This window comes from Artemia franciscana, chromosome 8 (genome assembly GCF_032884065.1).
Source record: "Artemia franciscana chromosome 8, ASM3288406v1, whole genome shotgun sequence".
Classification (NCBI taxonomy): domain Eukaryota; kingdom Metazoa; phylum Arthropoda; class Branchiopoda; order Anostraca; family Artemiidae; genus Artemia; species Artemia franciscana.
In genome coordinates, this window is record NC_088870.1 from 21,557,479 (window position 1) to 21,582,750 (window position 25,272).

At 35.5% G+C, this 25,272-nt stretch overlaps 1 protein-coding gene across 5 annotated transcripts in view; it reads left to right on the plus strand.

Annotated features, from left to right (window-relative positions):
* The first annotated feature begins 19,962 nt into the window (after positions 1–19,962).
* Positions 19,963–25,272, plus strand: part of LOC136030135 (sodium/potassium-transporting ATPase subunit alpha-B-like) — a 146,455-nt gene continuing 141,145 nt past the window's right edge. For 2 of the 5 annotated variants that reach the window (XM_065708827.1, XM_065708831.1), the window contains exon 1: positions 23,119–23,309. The gene's annotated coding sequence lies outside the window, so the exon portion shown is untranslated. Of the gene's footprint in view, positions 20,065–22,844; positions 22,978–23,118; positions 23,313–25,272 lie in introns of those variants that run through there. The other 3 variants (XM_065708828.1, XM_065708830.1, XM_065708829.1) reach the window with 3 other exon arrangements.

The following is a 25,272-nucleotide window of genomic DNA, read 5'->3' on the forward strand; positions in this document are numbered from 1 at the left end:
TACCCTTGTCATTAGTGTCAGTAATTTTTGTCATATCATGACCTTTAGCCAACAAATTTGGTACAGTGGGTCCACCTCTAACTCCCCCACAACCTCCACCCTTCCCAGGACTACCAGGAACCATTACTTCTTTCACGTGACAAGCTTACTTTGCAGAAAAAAAAAAAAAAAAAAAAAAAAAAAAAAAAAAAAAAAAAAAAAAAAAAAAAAAAAAAAAAAAAAAAGTGAATGCACAAATACGATTAAACAGACCTCAATAAAGTAAAAAGAGAGGCAAAAATACAAGCAAATAAGGGCACTATATACAACACATACATACAAGTAAGCAATATTTCATATGGCACAAGATCTCAAGGAGATAAAAGAGCCTAAAAGGTGGTCTGAATATCAACCATACAGTCCCTTCACTGTTTTGCATTTACCAAAATTCAATAAACACTTTTTCACCTTCACATTAATTTGTTATTTTTTTTTTCAACCATCAAAATCTTCAGGTATTACTATTTTCTACAACTTGAATTGTTGCCAAGCAGCGTTTTAACAGCACTTAAATTGATTATTTTGAACTTGTATCACTAATCCCAAGTTGAATAATTGCAGTTTAACCACAAAATGTTTTATTCAACCATGTTCTTATAGGCTACCAATTCCAATAGACTAGAGAACTTTATTATGACTTTTATATTCCTGTGTAATTCTTAAATTACTTTCTTCTATACTTAGACTTTTGGGCAATTCATTTTGAGCGTGTTCCAGCTCGACAACTTGTGTAATTGCGCCACCTTGAAATGTATGCGATTTTTTAATCCGTTCCGATCTATTTGTATGCTGAAGAAACTTTTAAGAATTTCCCACAACATATACCCTTTTGAAAAGTGTGACATAAGTGGTATTCTTTAATTTAGTATAAAACCTCCTCTGGCTGACTTGAAAAATAAACTTTATACCAATGCCCAAAATTCTATCTATGCTCTTTGACAACCTGAATACATTTAAACTTTTTTGATTTAGTTAAATTACCAACTTAATACCCTCAGTCGTTCTTATGATATTGCTGAAATGTCTTATTGGTAACCAGCATACACACAGTGCCTTTGGTTTAGTTGTAAAGCATCATCTAATTTTGAAGCGTAATAGGCAGATTGCATAACTATGGGGGTTGACATAACTATTATACCCAAAAGAAATAGTTTCTGGGTTGTTCAACTATTCTGAACAAAATGGCCGTCTCAAAATTTTGGTCGGAAGTTTTAGGAAAATATTGGGCTAAGACGGAAGGCTGATTTCCCTCCAAACACCTTAGACTCTTAAAAAGGGCAATAAAACTTGCAAAGTAAACTTTTCAGTAAAGTGCAAATTAAGTTCTGATCTTAAGAAGGCATAGGGGTTTTGATCCTTAATCATGTTAATTTCTGCTCGTTTTAAGTTTGTCTCTGTTATTTATTGTAATTTATGTTCGTTTTGGGCATCATTATTTATTGATGCTGATTTGTGGTAGTTTTACGTTTGGAAGATTTTTTTCGTTCTGTTTATCTTCATTTTCGGTTTAATGTAGTTCTTTACTTTTCCGTTAAAAACTTATTTTTTGGAAAAGGTTTTTTTTTTAATTAATTTTTTTCGTTTTATATTGACATGGTCTTTTTCAGGGAAAAAGAATTGGAAGGCTGATTGCCTTCAATCATTTTTGACTCATTTAAAGCGCAATAGAACTCTTAATTTCCAATCAAATTAGCTCCTTTAATATATTAATGATATTACTAGTTATAATAGAGCAGTGCTGCCTATGATATTGTTTATATGCCATTTTTAATACCTGCACGAACATAGTTTTTTCGTTTAATTGAAATTCCCCCTAAACATTCTCTAATAGTTTCAATTTGTTGCCCTTATTGACATTAATTTCAGTAATGGTAGAAGTAGTATTAAAAGTATACACATAGTGTCTTCTGGGTAGTTTAAAATCTACCACAATTAACCCTGAGAGGTAAACAAAAAAATATAAGCTGTTACAAAATAATGTTACAAAACAATGCAAACTGTTGTTGTAATATTACTTTGTCACCCTTATGACATTCTCCATGACCAAATTTCTTTTTGGTTTAGTTCAGCATCTACCTAATTATTCCTTGAAAGCTTCACCTTAATGCTATTGGCTTGTGGAGTAGCAATAGTTGTAGTAGCCGCAGTAGTTTTTACTATTAAATGATTAGTGCTATGGATCATTTTGATGGACTTTGTAGAATAGCCAAGTAAAGTAGAATAGCCAAGACTCAGGGTGTTTTTCTACAGTTAAAAAAAGTTTGAAAGAATATGAAGATAAGGCTGCAAACGAAGATTAGGATATTAGAAGCTACAGTTATGACAGTGGCCAATATGGCTCTAAAGCAAGGGTGCTCCAAATAGCAGATGACGATTTGCAAGTTGTTTTTCGGAGAAATTGCCCACGGGTTGTTCTAGTTACCCGGTTGACTGACCGTATTTCAAACAGTACGCTGTACGAAAAATGTGCTTCAATCCTGCTTTCTAGGGCTATAATGAAAGAAAGGTTGAGATGGCTAGGGCACGTTATGCGGATGAAGGATGACAGATTGTCGAAGATTCTCCTTTTCGGCCAACCGCCTGGGGCTACACAGAAAGTAGATCGTCCTCGTTTGGGTGGGAGAGCGTCATAAAGAAAGATTTAAAGGAAGTGGGAAGCTCCCAGAAGGGTGTAAAAATAAGTGGCTTTGAAAAGATTGGGATGGAGGAGGAGCATGCGTAGCTGTGTTGGATTCAGGTGACTCAGAGCTGCGATGAATTGTTAGTAGTAGCAGTAGTAGTAGTAGTAGTAGTAGTAGTAGTAGTAGTAGTAGTAGTAGTAGTAGTAGTAGTAGTAGTAGTAGTAGTAGTAGTAGTAGTAGTAGTAGTAGTAGTAGTAGTAGTAGTAGTAGTAGTAGTAGTAGTAGTAGTAGTAGTAGTAGTAGTAGTAGTAATAGTAGTAGTAGCAGTAGCATTAGTAGCAAAATGCTCATATTATTTTTTCAACATCCCCTTCAACACATGATGTTCCAATTTAATACATAAATCCATTCTTAAGATGTGCTTTTTGACAATCATAATGCCCATAGTGTTTTTTGTTAGTTCAAATTTGCCATCAATATTCTCTCCAATTTTACTCTCGTAGACTTATCCTTAGTAGTACTAGTATCACAGTAGTTGCGGTGGTATTAATAACAGTAGTAGCATGCACATCTTGCCCTTTCATCAGTTGAACACCCCTTTCATGATGCCCCGGAAACTTCACCTTGGCAAGATAACCCGTTCCAAAAGATATTACTGAGGTGCGCTTTTGACCCCCTAGTGACGCTTTTTTCATTTTAGTACTGTAAGCCTTACAAGTTGTTGCAGTTGAAGCAGCGGTTGGAGCAGTTTAGTAGCAGTAGTAGTATTAGTAAAAGTAGCAACGGTAGCAGTGTTACTAGTGACTTGCATATATTACCTTTTAGTCGAATCATCTTCCCCTTTAAGTATTCTCTGAAAGTTACAACTTAATACCCAAATCCGTTTTTGAGATACGCCCTTTTGACAATCTGCATGCACACAATGCGCTTTGATTTAGTTCAAATTCCCCCTCAATATTCTCTCAAATTTTCGCTTTCACACATTTAGCCTTAACAGTAATAGCATTATAGTAGCAGTGGTAATAGTAAGAACAGTAATCGTGCATTATTAATAACAGTAGCAGCAGGCACATTTTTTCCTTTGGTAAATTGTATATCCCACCCATGATACCCCTGAAGTTTCAACTTGATACGATAAGCCGTTCTGAAGATATTCTAATACGCCCATATCAGCAGTCTGTACGCACATAATATGTTTTGATTTAACCCAATTTTCCCCTCGAAGTTTCGTCAGACGTTTATTTCAATATCCTTAGCCTTTTAGTATCCACTAGAGAAAGAGTAGTTTTAATGATAGTAATTTATCATCTCCCTTTCATTCCCTGAAAGTTCAAAATTAATATACTAAGTCATTCCTGAGATAAACCCTTCTGACAACCTATATACCCATAACATACTTTGATTTAGTTCAACACTTCCCTCAACATTCCTTATAAGACTCACCTTAACACCCTTCGTATTTTGGGAAAGCAGTAGTCATATCTTTTCTCAATAACATATACCATTAGTAAACAAAGATCAAATTGCCATATTACAGCCCTTTCCCAGAGCCCTTTGGGGGGTAGGGAGTGACATCTACAAAACGCATAATTACTGATCCTTTCAACAAATGCTGAGAAACGTAGATGTCTCAAAACTTAGTTTGAATGCTTGTTTTTGGGAAATAATGGGCGTGGTGAGGAAGGGGACTGGTTGCTCTCAAATAATTTTTGGCTCTTAAAAAGGGTACTATAACCTCCAATTTCAAATCAAGTGAGCCAAATCTGAAGTTTATACGATAACCCATTCCACAGAAACTTTTATACCCCCAGGGCATAGCTTACAGCCCTTTCCCCAGGGCTCTAAGGGTTTTGTCAACCCTGGAGGCATTGCTATATGTTCTTTGGACTATTTTGTTTTAAAATATATATCTCATAATTTCAATCACGTGCGTTTCATGAAAAGAGGGGTAGTTAGGAGAGGGGGGACTAGTTGACCTTCACCACTTTTGACTCTTACAGTAGAATTAGAGCTTCTAGTTTTTAAGCAAATGAGTCACTTCTATTATACAGCCATCCATTCTATAGTAACCTTGCATGCCCCCGAGTCTTAATTTACGACCCTCCACCCCAGGCTCTGGTGGTTTGTAACAAATCCAAAAGCCTTGTAATATGACCTGTAAAATCATTTGAATAAAATGACCATCTCCAAATTTCTATTTTGTGTGTTTTGGGAAAATACGACGTATGGCCACCTTGACCACCTTGACTCTTAAAAAGGGAACTAAAACTTCTGATTACCAATTCAATGAGGCACCTCAGAAGTACATGTGACCAAACTTTCTATAAAAACCTTATATGACCCAGGGCATAACTTACAACCAATGCCTGGAGGGCTGTGGGGGGTTGTCATCCTCAAAGACAAAAGTTCCAGATCCTTCAATAATGCTGAAAAAAATTGCTATTAAAAATTTTGATTTGATGTATTTGGGGAAATGATAGGCGTGGAGGGGGGGGGATGGTTTTTCTCAAATCACTTTTGACTCTTAAAGAGGGCATTCTAACTTCCAATTTCAAATCAGGTGAGTCCCATCTGAAGTTTATACGTCCAATAATTCCATAAAAAACCTTATATGCCCCCAGGGCATAACTTGCAATCCTTGCCCCAGGGCTCTGGGGGGGGGGGCGTGTGCTGACCCTAAAGGCATTGTTATGTGTATTTTGGTCTATTTTGAACAAACTGGCTTTCTCACAATTTCAATCAGATACGTTTAGTGAAAAGAAGGGTAGTTGGGAGTGGGGAGGGGGCTAGTTACTCTCCATCTTTTGACTCTTAAAAGGGAACTAGAACTTCAATTTTCAACCAAATGAGACTCATCTAAAGTTTATGCAACCATCCCTTCCATAAAAACCTTAAATGCCCACGAGGCATGACTTATAACCCTTACCTACACGCTTTGGGGGTTTCTTTCTAAAATGGCCGTTTCAAAATTTCAATCGGATGCATTTTTAAAAATATGACACGTATCGGGAAGGGGGTAGTTGCCCACGATCACTAGTACTCTTAAAAAGTTTAGTACCAATGCTAGTCAGACTTGGGGTAGGCCTTCTGGTGGCCTCGCGTGTTATATCAGACGGAATCTTGCAGATTTATCACCGGTGTGCTACCACTCATCTGAGCATTTTCTAGCTGTAAGACTTGGTGACTCTATCTTAATTAATGGTTACCTTCCTCATGATAAAAAGTCGGTACAGTCGTTCTTGAGTTTTGCCAAGTCTTGTGATAAGCTACAAGGTCTAATTAGCGGAATTGAATCTTTTGGGTATTCATGGCTTCTTGCCGGTGATCTAAATTGCAACATTCACATATCATCCAGTCGATCTGAGACGCGACTAAATGCTCTACCAGCCGTGCATAGGACTATAAATAAAGATTGCAGCTTCTCATATATCCATAATAGTGGAGCAGTTTCTGATTTGGACCATTGTGTGTGTTCGCCCCTTCTTCATACCTCTGATGTTCATGTCGATGATGAGGAAAGAGACTATGACCATCTCCCTCTTAATTTAGATCTATCTATTAGCTCTACAATCAGCTTCAGTGCTCCTCCTAAGCCTTAAAAATGGATTTGCAAACGTGATTGGGATAATGTAAATTGGTCACTCTATTTTTTGGTCACTCTATTTTATTCTGCTATCCACTATTTCGGTGCCTTATCATCTTCTTGGCGCTGGTTATTTTGTCAGTGTTGCTCGTGGTAAGTTAAACTCTTACTACAGAAATATCATTTCTTCAATTAAACAAGCTGAAGCAATAGCTGTTTCGTTGACTCGCGTGCGACTTAACACCCATAAGACCTTTTGGAAGTGTGATCCGGAACTTAAGAAAGTGAAGAACCAAGCCAAGTTTCGGTTGAAAATGTGGATTGCTTGCGGTAGACCTTCAAGTGGTCAAGTTTTTAGAATCATGCAGAGAACAAAATCAGTTTATAAGCGTCATCTTCGTGCAGTTCGGTTTTCGGGCGCTGAATTTCCGACAAATGGTAAACAGTGGCAAAATGTTCTGAATGTGCCGAAACTCGAAGAATCTTCTTCTAGCGATATTATCCCAAGATTGTCGTGGATTAAACATTATACGCCCATCTTTTCCGCTATTAATTTTGATGTTCATAGCCGTTTTACTGCTTTAGTGGCGAAGGTTCTTCCTAATAGTGTGAGCCAAAGACATGTTATGCCTGTTGATAAAGCTAATATTGTGAAATCTCTTCGACAATTAAAGTCAAAGTCTTGTGACCTTGATGGTATTTGTGCCGCTCATCTTGATCCGAGGTCCATCCTGTCGTATCTTCAGTTATTATTTCAGATGTGCCTTTCAAGGTCTATTGTTCCTGATTAATTTTTATGTGGAAGTGTTACTACTATAATAAAGAAAGGAAAAGATCTAAACTCGTGTAATTCGTACAGGCCAATTACCGTCGCCTGTACTCTAAGTAAATTATTTGAGTATGTTCTATTCCCACATATCGATGAATTTGTTAATTATGAGGCTAACCAGTTCGGCTTCCGGTCAGGTCTGAGCTGTCAACATGCTCATCGTGTTTTAGCGCAGCTTATTAAGGAAGCCACTCGGAATATTCATAGTCTTTATTTTTGCACCCTTGATATATCTAGAGCATTCGATAGTGTTTGGCATGCTCAGGCTTAGTATGCTCTTAGTAAGCTTGGTGTGAATGCGTCTGTGATTCTGGTTTTGAAGTTTTGGTATTCAAATTCTTATTAAGATTAAAGTCAGGAAATAGTGTTTTTTTCGGACATATACCAGTCAAGTGTGGAGTGAAACAGGGAGGAGTTCTCTCTCCTCATATTTTTAATGCTTCTATTGAAAATGTTTTGTCTGGTATACGTAGTTCTTGTTTTACAGGATTCACAGACGTATCATACTTAGCTTATGCTGACGACTTGCTTCTTATTAGCCGAACTGAGACCTGTTTAGCGCGTTCTGTCCAATTCGTTGCTGATGCATTTGCAAGAATTGGATTATTGCTAAATGTAGATAAATATGAATTTCTTATATTTAATGGGGTTAGTTCGTCTCATCCTTAGGATTGCATTTCTTTTTCCGTACCACAAGTTACTTCTTTTCGATGGCTTGGGATTTCTGTTTGCAATTCTTTAAGTTCTTTTTGTTTTCAGATGACTCGGGATATTCAATTTAAGCTTAAACTGGGGTATTCTAAAATTGTTGGAAATCGTGGACATTTCCGGCGACAAGCACTTACAAAGCTGTACTCGAGTTTCTGCGACCATTCTGTGTTATTTTGTGCTGTTTTTTTTATGCTTTCGAATAAAGGTGACGTAAAGAGGGTCAAGACGGATTACTATCGGTATTTAAAGTTCCTACTTTATTTACCACGATTATTTCGGAACCGAAGGTTAATTAGTAAATATCAGGCAACGGATATTGTTCTTTCAGTGGGAAAACTAAGTTAAAATTTAATTGATCAAGCGCCAATCTGTCTTGGTCCTAACAATCATCTTATCTGCCTCTTTTGCTAAATTGTTATATTTTTTTCTTATATTTGTGTTATTTGTTTTTGTGTTTTTTTTTGTGTTCTTTGTGGTATTTGTAGTTCTTTGTTTTTCTCCTTGTACTCCACTTTTTCCCTTTTGTAAGTGGGTAAGAAATAAATTATTATTATTATTTTTAAAGTTAGTTCAATACAGTTTTAATATTGCCCAAAAATTTCGCCTTAATACCCTTAGCTTTGGCAGCAGTAGCAGTAGTGGCAGCAGTAATAACAATAGCAGCAGTAATAGTAGTATGAGTAGAAGCAGTAGTATTAGGATGCAAACATTGTCTTTAGTTTAGTTCAACATCCCCCACAACAAGCTATGCAAGTTCCAGCTTCACACATAAAACTATTCCCAAGGTATTGATGATATGTCCTTTTGATAACATGCATACAAACGGTGTGCTGTGATTCAGTATACCTTTCCCCCAAAATATTTCCTGAAAATTTCACCCTCATACCCTTAGGCATAGCTGTAATAGTAGTCACAGTAATAACATTAGTATTACAAGTACTAGTATTAATTGTAATAGCACTAGTACTACTAGCAGAAATAGTATTGACAAATTGTCTTTTGGTCAGTTGAACGTCCCTCTCATCAATTCCTGGAAGTTTCAATTTAATACAATTAGCCGTTGGTGTGACACCGCCGAAATGTCCTTTTGATAACCTGTATATTCATATGCTTCTTAAATTTTCCATCCTGATGCTCTTAGCCTTACAAGCAGTTGCAATAGAAAGTAGTAATTAGACTAATTGTAGTAGAACTATTAAATATATCACTGGTAGTAGTATTAGTAGCAGTGTTTCTATATTGCCTTTTAATTAATTGTTCTTCCACTTTAAGCATTCTCTAAAAGTTCCAATGTAATACCCATGTCAATTCCTGAGACATGTCCTTTTGACTATCTAAATGCAAATAGTATCTATTAATTTGGTTCAAAATGTTCCTCAGCATTCAAATTTTCAAACAGTTCGTGGTAACGAACTGTAGTGACCCGGCTCAATAGTAACCAAAAGCATAAAAAACGGTATTTTGATGCTAATAGATACATCAAAAGAATCGGATTTATATGTTGATTTTAAATATATAGGTTTCATCAAATTTACTCTTACCCATCAAAAGTTACGAGCCTGTGAAAATTTGCCTTATTTTGGAAAATAAAGGAAAACACCCCCTAAACGTAATATCACACCAAATCTTAACAAAATCACACCATCACATTCAGCGCTTCAGAGAAGCCAACTGTAGAAGTTTCAAGCTCCTATCTACAAAAATATGGAAGACAGATCACGGTTGCGTGTTTATTTGTTGTTTTTTTTTCTCAGGGGTGATCGTATCGACCCAGTTGTCCCAGAATGTTGCAAAAGGGCTCATTCTAATTGAAATTAAAAGTTCTGGCGCCCTTTTTAAGAGACTAAAAAATTGGAGGGCACCTAGGCCCCCTCCCACACTTATTTTTTCCAAAGTCATGGGATCAAAATTTTGAGATAGTCGTTTTGTTCAGCACAGTCAAAGAACCTAATAGCTATGTCTTTGGAGGTGAATTAGTCCCCCACAGTCCCCGGGGAAGGGGCTGCAAGCTACAAACTTCGACCATTGTTTACATACAGTAATGGTTATTGGGAAGTTTACAGACGTTTTCAGGGGGTTTTTTTCTGGTTGGGGAGGGGGTCAAAGGGAGGAGGTTACATGGGATGATCCTTCTATGGAGAATTTATAACGGGGAAAGAGAATTTCCATGAAGGGGATGTAAGATTTTCTAGCATTTAAAAAAAAAATGAAAACATAAATATGAAAAAGTTTTTTCAAACGGAGGTAAGGAGCAGGATTAAAACCTAAAACGAACATAAATTATTACGTATATGAGGAGGTCCACCTTCTCCTAAATATCTTGCTTTTTTACGCAAACTTTTTTTTTACCTTTGTGATTCAGGGGTCATTCTTAAAGAATTGGGACAAAATTTAAGCTTTAGTGTGAAGAGCGAGATATTGACGAGGGGATGAACTCTCTTATATATGTAATAAAAAAAAATACCAAAATGGAAGCTCGTTACGTAAGCCGATTCGTAAGTTACGTATATTTATTACTAATAAAAACGTTCGTAAAAGCTTGAAAGTTCTAGTTGCCTTTTCAAGTAACCAACAATTGGAGGGCAACTAGGTCTCCCCCCTCACTCTCTTTTCTCAAAATCTTCCGATCAAAACTATGAGAAAGCCATTTAGCCAAAAAAATTAATAGGCAAATTCTGTTTTAGTTATTCATGTGTAGAGAGCCAAATCAAAACATGCATTGGTTCAAAAATGTTCAAAAATTAAATAAAAAACAGGTATTTTCAACTGAAAAGTAAGGTGCAACATTAAAACTGAGAACGGGCAGAAATTACTCCGTATATGATAGGGGCTGTTCCCTCCTCGACGCCCCGCTCTTTACGAGTATTGTAAATCAATAAATATTGATTTAAGTAAATTTAATTGATTTAAGTAATAGTAAATCAATAAATATTGATTTAAGAAGTGGAGTTGTGAGAAAGGGTCAAACTTTAGCGTAAAGAGCGGGGCGTTTAAGGGGGAACAGCCCCTTTCGTATACGAAATAATTTCTGTTCGTTTGAAGTTTTAATGTCGCTCCTTAATTTCAGTTGATAAAACTTGTTTTTTTGTATTTAATTACCTTCATAGACCTAGCCTTATTAGTACCAGTATCGCAGTAGTTGTGGTGGTAGTAGGAGAAGTAGTAGCAGCATTAGTGTTGTATTTGTAGTAGGAGTAACAGTAGTAGCAGCAGCATTAATAAATGCAGTAGCATGTTCAGATTGCATTTCGACCAACTCATTACCCCCTTCATGATGCCCTGGAAGGTTCCCCTTGATACGTTAAGCCGTTCAAAAACATTGCTGATGTGCCCTTTTGACCCCCTCTTGGAGCCCTTTTTATCTTAATACCTTAAGTCTATGTTGTTGCATTTGAAGTAGTAGTTTGAGTAGTTTAGTAGCGGTAGTAGCAATAAAAATAGTATCGATAAAAGTATCACTGATAGTGATTGTTGGTAGTGGCATGCATATATGACCTTTATTGTCAATTGATCTTCCCCTTTAGAGATTCCCTGAAAGTTTCAATTTAATACCCAAGTGCCAATTTTGAGTTAAACCCTTTTGACAATCTGCATACAGATATTGTGTTTGGATTTAGCTCAAATTCTCCCTCAATATTCTGTCAAAATTTCACCTTCATATACTTGGCCTTAATTGTACTAGTGTCATATTAGTCGTGGTAGTATCAGGAACAGTAGTATCAGTAATAGTGTTGTATTAGTAATAACAGTAGTAGCAGCAGTTTTAATAGCCGTATTAGCAGGTAAATGTTGCCTTTCGGTTATGTTTTGCTTTAGTTCAATTTCCCACTCAACGTTTCCTCAGATGTTTATTTCAATACCCTCAGCCTTGGGAATACTCACTACAGAAGCAGCAGTTTTCGTGGTAGTAGAGTCAGTAGTAGTAGCAGTAGTTCTGGTAGCAGTAGTACTTGTAGTAGTAGTAGTAGTAGCGTTCAAATCTTACCTGTTTGTTACGCCGTTTTAATAACCATTATGCACATAATTGCATTGATTTATTTCAACACTCACTTCAACATTCTCTGAAAGCTTCAGCTCAATGCCCTTTGTAAAGGTCAAAGTAAAGGTCAAACATGCCCATCTTCTTCATTAACATACACAATATGTAAATAATGAACGAATTGTCTAACTTAAAGGCCTAGTCTTGATGGCTGTGGGGATTTAACATCCCCAAAGGCATAAATACTGGACATTTCAACAATGCTGAACAAAATGAATGTCACAAAATTTTGATTGGATGTGTTTTGAAAAATTTCGACCATGGGGGGGAAGGGATGCCTTCTAATTACTTTTGACTCTTCAAAAAGGCACTACAAAAACCGATTTTTCTAGTCAAATGAGGCCCATCTGAAGTTTATACAACCATCCATTCAATGAAAATCTTTTATTCCCCGGGGCATAACTCACAACCCTTGTCCCTTGGTATTGGGGGGTTTTGTTAACCCTGGAAGCATTGTTATATGCTCTTTGGACTATTTTTAACAAAATTGCTATTTCACAACTTCAATCAGATACGTTTGGGGATAAGAGGGCTTCGGGGGGGGGGGGGTCTGAAAGGATGAGGGGTCGAATATAATTTTTAATCCCTTTTCATTCGCAGGAATGTTTCTGGATTAATCATATTATTTTGTAAATCTGGCACTTTGGGGTGATAGCTCCCCTCTTATTGCAGAACAAATCCATGTAAATGAGAGATTACATCATTATACTTAACGGACAAAAATAGTGAAGAGGGGGAAGAGGGCGTCATAAACACCACTGAGAAGGTTCTCTGGATGTTTGGGCACTAATGCAACGAGGAGCTTTGTTTTCATAGAATTTTAATTGAAAATATTACTGTTTTGCTGATTATATACTTTTATAGTATCTTCTTATTGCCCAGGGGACATTGACCCCCTGCCACACCTGCAAAAGCCATGGAGGGCCCCCTTATACATAAAAATAATAAATAAAAGAGGAACCACTCACCTTTAAACCCATAATTAATTTTTGTATTTCATACCGTTCAACTAATAAATATTTAGTCGAGTGTCACTATTTTAGGGATCAGATAATTCTCTATATTGCCTCACAGACTTTAAACTGAATGTTAAAAAATTGGGTTGATGGAGGGAAAAGTAGCCTTTCGCACATTTACGAGAGCCCAGGATAAAACATTTTGCAAGAAAAAATATCAGTGAAAAGCGACCATTGTTAATAGGAAGCAAAATTCTAAAAAGTAAACTTTGAGTAGAACATATGCAACAACAAAATCTATTATTTCCGTTGGTTTTAAATATGTAAAACATAATAAATTCAAGGCAGCTCATCAAAAGCTATGAAAATATGTAATTACGCATAAGTTTGTAAATAGGAATTGAAATTTCTCAAAAAGATGTGCGGTCTTAATAGAAACTATTTAATCAAATTTGACAATTTTGACAAATATGAGAACCCAAAAGTAACTATCAACAAAGCAAGTACAAATTTTTTTACTTTTCCACAAAAGGATGGTCACGTACATGACCACCCATAGTCTGCAGTCCTAGATCATTAAAAGAAGGTTCATTTGAATTGGTATTTACAGATCCGACACCGCTTTTGAACAACAAAAAGGCCCAGGCCACATTCTAGTATTTTGGCTTGTAAAACAGTAATTTTGGCGTGAACAGCTCCAAAATAAAAATCCTACAAACTATTAAAGGGTATTTACTTAGCCTTCAAGTCTGAGAGGCAGTAGCTCAACCTCTTTTAATGTTTTCAAACTAATTTCACTAACAAAATAAAAAAATAGTTTTTTTCAGACGAAAGTAAAGAGCTACAATTAAAGATAAAACGAACATGAATTCATATAAATGAGGGGGCTGCCCCCTCCTCAGCTCTTTACGCTTAAGCTTAGTTTCTTGTCACCAGCACTTTCAGAACGACTGCATAAGCACAAGTGCACTCATAAATGCTTTCAGCATAGCATTATAAAACTTAAGTGTAAAGAGCAGGGGGTCAAGGAGAGGCAGCCTCCTCGTATACGGGAAAATTTTTTGTCTGTTTGAGGCTTTTGTATCACTCTTTACTTTCATTTGAAAATAAATTTGCTCTTTTTATTTAATCAAACAGTTCATGCTTCGTGGTAACAAACTGTAAGTAGGGAGCAACTCGGCCCAATAGTAACTGAAACTCTAAAATAAACAAGGAATTTTGATAACAATTACTTCCCCAAAAGAATTGGCTTTCTATTTTCATTCTAGATATATATGAGTTCCATGAAGGTGAATGTAACCCATCACAAGCTACGAGCCTAAGAAAATTTACCTGATTTTCAAAAAGGCGAAAAACAAATTGAAAAAGTCAAGCAATCTGAACGAAAATCACATCGTCAGATTCAGAACATAAAAGGAACCCTACTGGAGGTTTCAAACTCTTCTCTTCAAAAATGTAGAAGTTCGGATTTTTTTGCCAGAAGAAAGAGCATGGACGGGTGTTTATTTTTTTTCAGGGATCATTGTATTGAACCAATGGTCCTAGGTGGTTGAAAGAGGGCTCATTTGGACGTGAATTAAAAGTTCTAATCCCTTTTTAAGTGATCAAAACATTGGAGGGCAAATCCTTAATGCCATCTGACCCCCCCAAAACCCCTGGGGGAAGTGCTATAAGTTGCGCAATTTGTCCATTGTTTAAAAATAGTATTTTGTATGCTATAGTATTTGGGCTATTCTTTAAAAACCCTATATTCTTATTGGGCAACATACGTAATTTTTTGAGTTTACAATGAGTTTACAAAACCCCTATGAGTTTACAAAAGAGTGAGTTTACAAAACCCCTGGGAAATATACCCCTTGTTTCTGGGAAATACACAGGAGTGTTTTAAGGGGAATTTTCCACGGGTAATTTTACACGGGGGAGGGAAGGCACTTCCTGGAAAGATTTAAAAACGATCAAAAATTAAATTAAAAAACCAGTTTTTTCAATTGGAAGTAAAAAGAAACATTAAAATCTAAAACGAACAGAAATTGTTATGTACATGAGGAGGGCTACTCCTTCCTCAAGCCTCACTCTATGCGCTAAAGTTTGATTTTTCGTCTTGGTTCTTTAAAAAAGACTGCTAAAATACAAGGGTTGTTGATTTTGAATGAGAAGTATTTCCAAAGAACTCTAAGACTTTAACGTAAAGAGTGCGGGTTGAGGAAGGGGCAGCCCATACAGAATACATAATAATTTCCGTCTGTTTTAAGTTTTAATGTCATGGGTGCCAGCCGGGAAGGCAGAGGGACCATGCCCCACCCCTGTAAATTTGTACAATAAAGTAATTATAAGGAAACCAAAGGAAAGAGAGCAGAATAGGGAAAAACCATGGAAAAGTGTGTGTTGCCCCATCGTTGGATGCCGGCCAATGGATTTTGACCATCAATAAGAAAAATAAAAGCTCTAATTTGTGACTAAGTGACCCTTTTCGATTTTTCCACAAACATTTTTCTATATGATTTGGTTGGAGCAACAAAATTTTTTTACATACTTCATAGTGATGAATGCTAAGTAAATAACGATCCTTTTCAATAACGAAAGTATAAGAGCCTAAGTATTGATAATATTCAATCAAAGAATCAGCTTTTTATGCTGATACTAAATATGTATTTGTTTATTAGTAATTAGTGCAGTTATTAGTATTCAAGGTTGTTCGTATAATTATAGAAAACACAAGGAAAACAACTTAATAAGGGGCAACTTCGGTAAAATATGCCGTCAACTTTTGCTTGCATTGCAAGAGTACCCATGAGCTAATATATGAAGTCACTATAATCAGAATTATTTCCCCTAAACGGCATGCTCGGAATTTCTGCATTTTCTCCCTGAACGGTCACGTTTTTTATGTTTTATTATCATTTTATTTCCAGGAGTGATTGTATTTATCTAGTTGCCACTTTGAAAAGGATTAAATTTTTTACAGTTATGAAGTATAAAGGTGTCAAATTTATTAGTTTTTGGCATTCAAAATTAAATTAAAATATTGACTTAAAAATTTTTATCTGATTTTCTAAATCCTAGTTTTAATGTTTTTCTTTGAACAAATTACTTTGATAATGCGTCACTCTTTATAAACAGTGAGTCTAAAGGCATCAAATATCTTGGCGCTTGATAACCAAGCTCAGAACTGTCAATATTGTTAAAAAATATCCGTCCAATGCTTTGGCATTGCTCAACAGAACTCAATGCTGGGAGTTTAAATCTTAGTTTTTGCGAGTAGGCTATTTTTTTGTGTATTTTTTGTAATTACTTAATGTTTTCGTTTTTACATACTTTTACTTTAATTAACATACTTTTCCCATTGCCCTTAGAAAAATGCTAGTCTCTAAGCTTAATGAAATAAAGAACAAAAAACAATTTTTTTTTCAGCTGAAAATAAGGAGCAGCATTAAAACTTAAAACGAATGGAAATTATTAAGTATATGAGGGGGGTGCCTCCTCCTCAACACTTCGCTCTTCGCGCTACAGTTTTTCGAAAATAGCGACGAAGACCACACTGCCTTTCCATAACAAACAAATACAAAGTAGAAACAATAGGGAAAATTTTTTCAAGACAGTGGAAATCAGTTCTGTGAATATTTTGGCCCTATGTCCAAGGGCCGTCTACAGCACAATACGAGAACAAGAGAGAAAATATGTATGTATAAATAAACTCACATTAAATTGTGAGAATTAAAACTGAATAATGTTATTTAAAAACTTTTTTAAATCAGCACTAGCATCCTTACTTCAACGAAGTTCAACCAGGACTGACAAAAAGAATGAAGTGAGAATATAAGCTCATTCAGACTAAAGAGAACAAAGTGATTAAATGCAATTTCTCAGAGCTAACCTTGCTTTTTTAGCAGCCTGTCTCAAAGGCCTTTTCGTAGCTGATTCAGTACTATTATAACTCGGTTTAGTAAAATATTTTGTTAGATCGTTTTTAATTAAATTTGAGCATAAAGAATTTAGTGAGTATTCCCCTAAGTCTCTTTTCAAAGAAATATTATTATTTATTTTGAGATTAATTTCGATTGATTCTCGAACCACCTGTTTTATCCCCAAATCATTACTGATGAGTGAAGATTATTCAAATAGTATCGTATGGGACGGATTATTAAATATATGTCAACCTAAAGCAGAATTAAAGGAGTTGTTGGAACTATTTGAAATTAATGCTTTGTCTATGTCTTTTTTATGCTGTTGTAACCGTTTTCCAAGATTCTGATGGGTCCTGCCGACAGAGTAATTTCCACAATCACAGGGTATTTGATAGACCCCTCTTTGGCGAGTAACTGGGGTCTTTACCAGAATTTAAGAAATTAATGATTTTCAAATTATTAGTAAAAACTACGTACATATTATTTTTTGTACAAATATTTTTGCACAATATTTTTGCACCCGTGGTAGTTTCTCTCCTAAACTCTACGGTTTACCAAAAATATATAAACAGGGTATTCCCTTAAGACCTATCGTAGCGTGTACTAAAGCCCCCGCTGCCAATATTGGGAAATGGCTTTGCAACACAAGTATTTCAGAAAACACAATAGTTAGTAGTTTTGACATTGTTTCCATGTATACAAATATAGATGGGACTATTTCTGAGGAATTATTAAAAAACAAAATAGAAGAAAATTATTATCACCCCCCCCCACAAGTTAAAAGAGCAAATGTAACTTCCCTCATTGATCGTGCCCTGAATATTTGCTCCGATTCGTATATAAAATAAACTTTATCAGAGATATTCTTTTTGGTAATGGATACCCCATTCCTAATGTCAATAAAATAATTAACATTAGAATAAAAAGACATTCTTGTAAAATCGATGAAGATATTTCACAATGTGAGGCTACTGATAAGCCCTCAAATATTGTCTATGTTCCGTATATCCCAAAAATCACAACAAAATTAAAAAGTATTTGCACAAAAAATAATCTGTACGTTGTTTTTACCAATAATTAAATAAATTTTTTTTTTTTTAAATGAAAGTAAGGAGTAACATTAAAACCTAAAACGAACAGAAATTACTCCGTACGTGAAAGGGGCTTTTCCTCCTCAACGCCCCGCTCTTTACGCTAAAGTTTGACTGTTTCTCTTAACTCTATTTTTAAAACAGTAAGAAACTTTAGCGTAAAGAGCGGGGCGTTGAGGAGGAAAAGCCCCTTTCACGTACGGAATAATTTCTGTTCGTTTTAAGTTTTAATGTTGCTCCTTACTTTCATTTAAAAACACTTATTTTTTTATTTAATTTCTGGACGTTTTCGAATTAATGCAAGTTTTGATCTTGGCTCTCCGTACATAAATAATTAAAACGAAATTTGCATATTATTTAATTGCAATTAATCGGAAGATTTTGAGAAAAAAGGAGCGAGGGAGGAGGCCTAGTTGGCCTCCGATCTTTTGATTACTTAAAAAATCAACTAGAACTTTTAATTTTTTACAAACGTTTTCATTGGTAAAAAATATACGTAACTTACGAATTAATTTACGCAAAGAACTTCTATATTCGTATGTTTTTATTGCGTGTAAGAGGGGGTTCAGCCCTCGTCGATACCTCGCTCTTTACCCTAAAGCTTTTGTCCCAATTCCTTAGGAATGAGCTCTGAATCACAAAGGTCGTAGAATAAATAGTTGAAATTACTAAAAATACTTTAGCGTTAAGAGTAAGGTATACCGAGGAGGTAAACCTCTCATATGCGTAATAATTTTTGTTCGTTTTAACTTTTAATGCTGCTCCTTACTTTCAGTGGAAAAAACTTTTCATATTTTTTTTTCATTGTTTTTTCAAATAATGCTAGAAAACCCTGCGCCCTCCATGGAAATATCCTCCCACGTAACTCCCCCTCAAATCTCCCCCTAAACAAAAAAAAATCCCCTGAAAACGTCTCTACACTTCCCAATAACCATTGCTACATGTAAACACAGGTCAAAGTTTGTAACTTGCAGCCCCTCCCACGGGGACTGCGCGGGAGCAAGTCGTCCCTAAAGACATAGTTATTAGGTTTTCGACTATGGCGAATAAAAAAGCTATTTCAGAATTTTGATTCGGTGACTTTTGGAAAAAAATGAGCGCAGGAGGGGTCCTAGGTGCCCTCCAATTTTTACGGTCACTTAAAAAGGGCACTAGAACTTTTAATTTCCGTTAAAATGAGCCCTCTTGCGACATTCTAGGACCACTCAGTTGATACGATCACCCCTGGGAAAGAAAAAACAAATAAACACGCATCCGTGATCTGTCTTCTGGCAAAAATGCGAAATTCCACATTTTTGTTGATAGGATCTTGAAACTTCTTCAATAAGGTTCTCTGATACGCTGAATTTGATGATGTGATTTTCGTTAAGATTGTATGATTTTAGGGGGTGTTTTCCCCTATTTTCTGAAATGAGGCAAATTTTCTCAGGCTTTTAACTTTTGATGGGTATAATTGATCTCGATGAAACTTATATGTTTAAAATCAGCATTAAAATGCGATTCTTTTGATGTAACTATTGGTATCAAAATTCCATTTTTTAGAGTTTCGGTTACTATTGAGCCGGGTCACTCCTTACTACAGTTCGTTACCACGAACTGTTTGATTACCACTAACTGTTTGATTTTAAAATAATTAATTTCTTAAATTCTGGTTAAGATAAGACCCGAGTTACTTGCCAAAGAGGGGTCTATCAAATACCCTGTGATTTTGGAAATTACTATGTCGACAGGACGCATGAGAATCTTGAAAAACGGTTACAACAGTATAAAAAAGACATAGACAAGGCATTAATTTCAAATAGTTCCAACAACTCCTTTGATTCTGCTTTAGGTTGGCATATATCTAATAATCCGTCCCACACGATACTTTTTGAAAAATCTTCACTCACCAGTAATGATTTGGGGATAAAACAGGTGGTTCGAGATTCAATCGAATTTAATCTCAAAATAAATAATAATATTTCTTTGAACAGGGACTTAAGGGAATACTCACTAAATTCTTTATACTCAAATTTAATTAAAAACGATCTAACAAAATATTTTACTAAACCGATTTTTAATAGTACTGAACCAGCTACGAAAAGGCCTTTGAGACAGGCTGCTAAAAAAGCAAGGTTAGCTCTGAGAAATTGCATTTAATCACTTAGTTATCTTTAGTCTGAATGAGTTTATATTCTCACTTCATTCTTTTTGTCAGTCCTGGTTGAACTTCGTTGAAGTAAGGATGCTAGGGCTGTTTTTAAAAAAGTTTTGACATAACATTATTTAGTTTTAATTCTCACAATTTAATGTAAGTTTATTCATATATACATATTTTCTCTCTTGTTCTCGTATTGTGCTTTCTCTCTTGTTCTCGTATTGTCTCGGATTCACAGAACTGATTTCCACTGTCTTGAAAAGATTTTCCCTATTGTTTCTACTTTGTATTTGTTTGTTACAGTTTTTCGGCATTTTAAAAAGTTACTTATTGTTCTAATTAACCGACACTTGTGTTTCAAGAGTGGTTTTTAAAGAATTAGGACAAAGTTTAGATTTTAATGTAAGGAACGAAGTATTGAGGAGGGGGCAACCCCCCTAATATACGCAATAATTTCTGTTCGTTTTAAGTTTTAATGTTGCTTCTTACTTTTAGTTGAAAAAATCGTTTTTTTTGTTTAATTTCTTATAGTTTTTTAAATACTGCCAGTATACCTGCCTCTATCTCCACGGAAAAATCCTCTTCCCTATAGAAATATCCTCTGGACGACTCAATTCTGCGAAAACTTACCCCGGTCAATTAACCTTAAAATCTCCACGCGTAAAATTGAACTGGTAAAGAGAAAGCAAGACACATAAAGAAATGTCTTATAGAAATTTTGGCAAATTCACCCAGTGGAACATTTCCCCTGAAAAGTTCACCCCCTGGAAACTTCCCTCGCCGTAGAAAATTCTCCCAGTAGAAAATTTGTCCTCCCATTCCAACCAAAAAATGTATGAATACTCCCCCCCCCCCAAAAAAAATACAACAATGGGCAAAATTTAAAACTTAAAAACCTTTCTCCAGTCACTTTAGGGGGTCATTTTATGTCCAAAGACTTAGTTATTGGGTCTTTCAACTATGCTGAAAACAATCCATCTCAGATTTTGATCGGACGATTTTCGGGAAAAAGTGTCGTGGAAGGGGGTGTAGTTGCCCTCCAGCTTTTTTGGCCACTTAAAAAGGACAATAGAACAAGAATGAACCATCTCCCGATGTTCTAGGCCTACTGGGTCAATACAATCACTGCTGGGGAAAAAAACAAATAGGCACGCATCCGTGATCTTTCGTCAGGCAAAAAATCACAAAATTCCACATTTTTGCAGATATGAGCTTGAAACCTCTATAGTATGGTTCTTTGGTATGCAGAATCTGAAGACCTTTTTTTCATTAAAATTCTATGGCTTCTAGGGGGTCTTTCCCCCTTTTTATCGAAAATTAGACGATCTTTCTCAGGCTCGTAGCTTTTGATGGATAAGACTAAATTTAATGAAACTTATATGTTCAGGATCAGCATAATAAACCAATTCCTTTGATATATTTATTGGTATAAAAATTCCGTTTTTTAAAGTTTTGTTTACTATTGGGCCGGGTCGCTCCTTACTTACAATTTGTTACCACGAAGTGTTTGATTATCCATCAAAATCCAAATAGAGATCAAATTTACAGTTTCATGAAATGTAACTAAACAAATAGCCAAAGTTTTTCAACTAAAGTAAAGAGCAAGTTTAAAATTTAAAATAAATATAAATTACTCTGTATATAAGGGGGACTGCCCCCTTCTCAACAGTTTGTTCACTAAACAAAAGTTTTTTAGTGCTTTGAAAAATCTTTTTTTTTTCAATTGTATATTTTCTTAAAAATTTGGAAAAAAGGCAAACTTCACAGTAAAGAGTAGGGAGCTAAGGAGCAGACTGTCCCCTTCATGAAAAAAAAAATATTCTGTTCAAATAGGTTCCAAATCTGTTCCTTGCTTTCAGTTGAAAAGCACTTTTCTTTTATTTAATTCCTGATTGTTTTCCAAATCATACCCAGGCCAAACCAAAATATGTTTTGAGGTACCGGTCCCTTGAATACCTGGTTAATTGCTTCTAAAATGTGTAAATCAACAATTGTACGTTAATTAGTACCTTCCTACGTTTAAATTTGCAATTTAAATTTTAGGTAAAAATTTGTATATACTTAAAAAGTTAGCGATGGATAGTAATTTCGGTGAAAAGTCCCTGTTAATATTACTACTATAGAATTTTGGTTGGATGAAAAGGAGTATTATTGCTTGTATGGATGGAAATTCTGTGAGACTTTTGATCTTCTACATAACCGAAGCCATCACAACCTTCACAATAGAATTTTTCTTGTCGATAAAAACATTACATACATTCGTTTAAGTGCATTGAAATGCTTCATATAAATAGAAAAAGAAAAGTATTATCATTTAAAATTGCTGAAGACTAAGCTCCTAGCAGTATTTACCACCCCAAAGAGATTCCTGGTGGGGCTCATGATGACCTGTCTTGCCTTTTCCACTTATGTGCTTTTAGGTATGGGAATGAACTATGTTAGCTGTATGTAGAAACATTTTAAATAATTCCTACTCCCCCTACCTCTTTCAACATTTATCTGAAGCCTCAGGAAGAATAAGCAGTTTGTCCATTAAATGGACTTTGTAGGAATCTACCCTACCATACCTAAACAATGACTCACCCACCATTCATTATAGCTGATACGTAATTACAGATCACCAAACGTAGCCTAATTTCATAACAAATAAAGCGAATTTGGTTGAATCCACCGTTTGGCATTACTTCTTTTGCAACTGGGAAGCTTAAAATATGGTTATTGATTCTTTTAAATCAATTAGCTTCTTTAGAGTTTTAAATTGATTGCAAATTTGTCCTCTCCTGGGTAAGGTCGTAGTTCGGTGCCCCAAACCACATAAACTATCACCCAACCAACAGTACTATTTTTGGCGTCTGCCCCCCCCCCTGGAAAATTTTCTGCCGGCGCCCTTGTTTAATGTTGCTCCTTATTTTCAGCTGAAAAAACTTGGTTTTTATTTAGTTAATCAACTATAAGAAGCTCGTCCATGGCCGCAACATTCTGCTCAAAATTGATGCATAATGTCTTTTGGTTTTGGATAGACAAGCTTGCAGGTACAAACTAGAAAAGAGACATATTTCAATATAGGTAAATTTTTTTAAGTAATTTTTGTCAAGACTTACTTTACTCTGGTGATACCCGGCTTTTCCTGCTTACGAAGCTGGCATGGGTAATAGATAACCCGTTTGGACCGAAAACTGAATAATATATATTATAAACAGTTCGCTTCTTGGACGTCAAGTTGTAGTCGAGCAAGTATGCAAATAAGGGCAACGGAGATAATGAAGCTCAGCTCCATACCACATTGAAATCTTCAGTATCTTCCAGTTTTGACTATTGAATGATATTATGGAGTATGGCAGTTTTATATATGCAAAGGAGTGTTTGAGTTAATGCCACGTAGAGGAGCAAAAGTGAAGGTAGTTGTATCTGCGTTTTAAGTGTTATGGGGGAGGTCTACATCATTGGCAAGGCAAGCATAGGAATTTGTTTCCAGGGGGAGGAGAATTCCGAAAAAAGCCAATTGTGTTGAGAAAATAAAAATTTTGAAGTTTTAACTAGGGACGTGCTAGAAGGCAAATCTGCTTTGCGTGTGCCTGGCATAGGGCCATGCAGGTTAAATTAGGGACCCCAAAATGCAATTCGGAGATGGTTTCTGTTAAAGGTGGGAAAATACAATTAGAAAGGATTCAAGTGAGAATCCGGAGTTCGAAGACAAATTTTATTTTAAATCCTCTGTTTGATGTGGAGGGTTGTAAACTAGACTCAAATTCAAGATGGGGGCTGCAATTATGGCAAAAAGGTTCAGTTATATTTAAGATAATAGAACATAAATACTACTTACTAAGTATTTTTTTCCAATTGCTGAAAAGTTACTTTTTCTTACCACTTCGCCATTTCTCTTATATAGTCAACGTGCTAATAGTAATTTAGTAAAGAGTATGTGTATCTCATTTGCCATTGTTATTGTTTTGTTTTTTTCATTGGTCTTGCCATATACAATGGATAATCGCAAAAGGATGAGAGAGGGGCTGTTTCATCACAAACTCCGCTATGAAGAACCCTTAAAGGGACAAAAGCAATCAAAACGCATCCAAGCACACTTTCTTTGTCCTTTATGCTCCCATGGTCCCAAAGAACTTTGGCTCAGAATTCCAAGGTAGCCATTGTAGTTACAATTGCAAAAAAGGCCTGAAATATGCGGCTTTATAGGAGACAAGATAAAAGCAAATGCAAATAAGTAAGGCACGGCCTTCATTAATATAAACGTTTCCTCAAGAGTAAGTTCTGTAAGTTTGCCCAATCTCTTGGATTACAGATACGAGCTTTAATCTAACTCCTTCCCCTCAAAGCACTAAGGACACTAAAAATGGAATCCAACTCATTAGGTTGATTCAGTGGAGACTTACACAGCCTTTTATGGTATTCATGCACAATTGGGGCTCTTCAGAAAGAAATATGTTAAGAAAACAGTTCTTATTTCATAATATGCAGAAAAATCATAGTTAACACATTTTGAAGCCGCTTTTAGTATTTTTGACCCCAAACCCCCCTAATATGCAAATATACAGCACAAATAATATATTTCCCATTCATTTTGCCATGCATCACTCTTGTTCCAACCTAATACCCGTAAATTGAATCAGTGTTGACGAATTCAAGAAACGAGAAAACACATAGGAAACATATAATGTTGGTAATATACTTGCATATTAAGGGTGGGGGTAGAGTATAGTAGACGAAGCGGTTTCAGAATGTTTTAACTTCAATTTTTCAGCATACTATGAAGTAAGAATTGTTTTCTTAACGTGTTTCTTTCTGAAGAGCCCCAATTGTGAATTAGCACCCCATAAACGTCTTTAAAAGTTAGGAAAATTATTCATCAAGATTAAACATTTCAATTTTTGGTTTATTGACTTACCTGCAAAAACAAATTTATAGAAAGACCAATTAGGCTAACGTTTTCTGTTATATTAACCCCTTTAGATGACAAGAACGAATCAGGGATTTTTTCGAGGGGGGGATCACAAGAAAAAACTTTAAAAAACGCACCAATTTTTTTTTATATTTATATTTGTTAAGTTTTCACGAGTCGGACAAACATTTCGGGGGGACTCAAATTCCCCTAGGTACAGCCTGGTCAGGTGACTATTGACATATTAATAAAATATTTAGTTTCTTCTGGTTTGAAAATGTCATTTATTGCTAAATTTTACATTTTCATCAGTAAATGCAAAAGGTAGCATTTGTAAAAAGTAGAATCTGCCTGTTGTAATTTTTTACATTAAGGAGTAGGTGTTTAAGGACAATTATCAATCCCATCTTTTTAAGCTCATTAAATTCTATGGCAAAACTGTAGACGTGGTTTGATACTATCAAGTA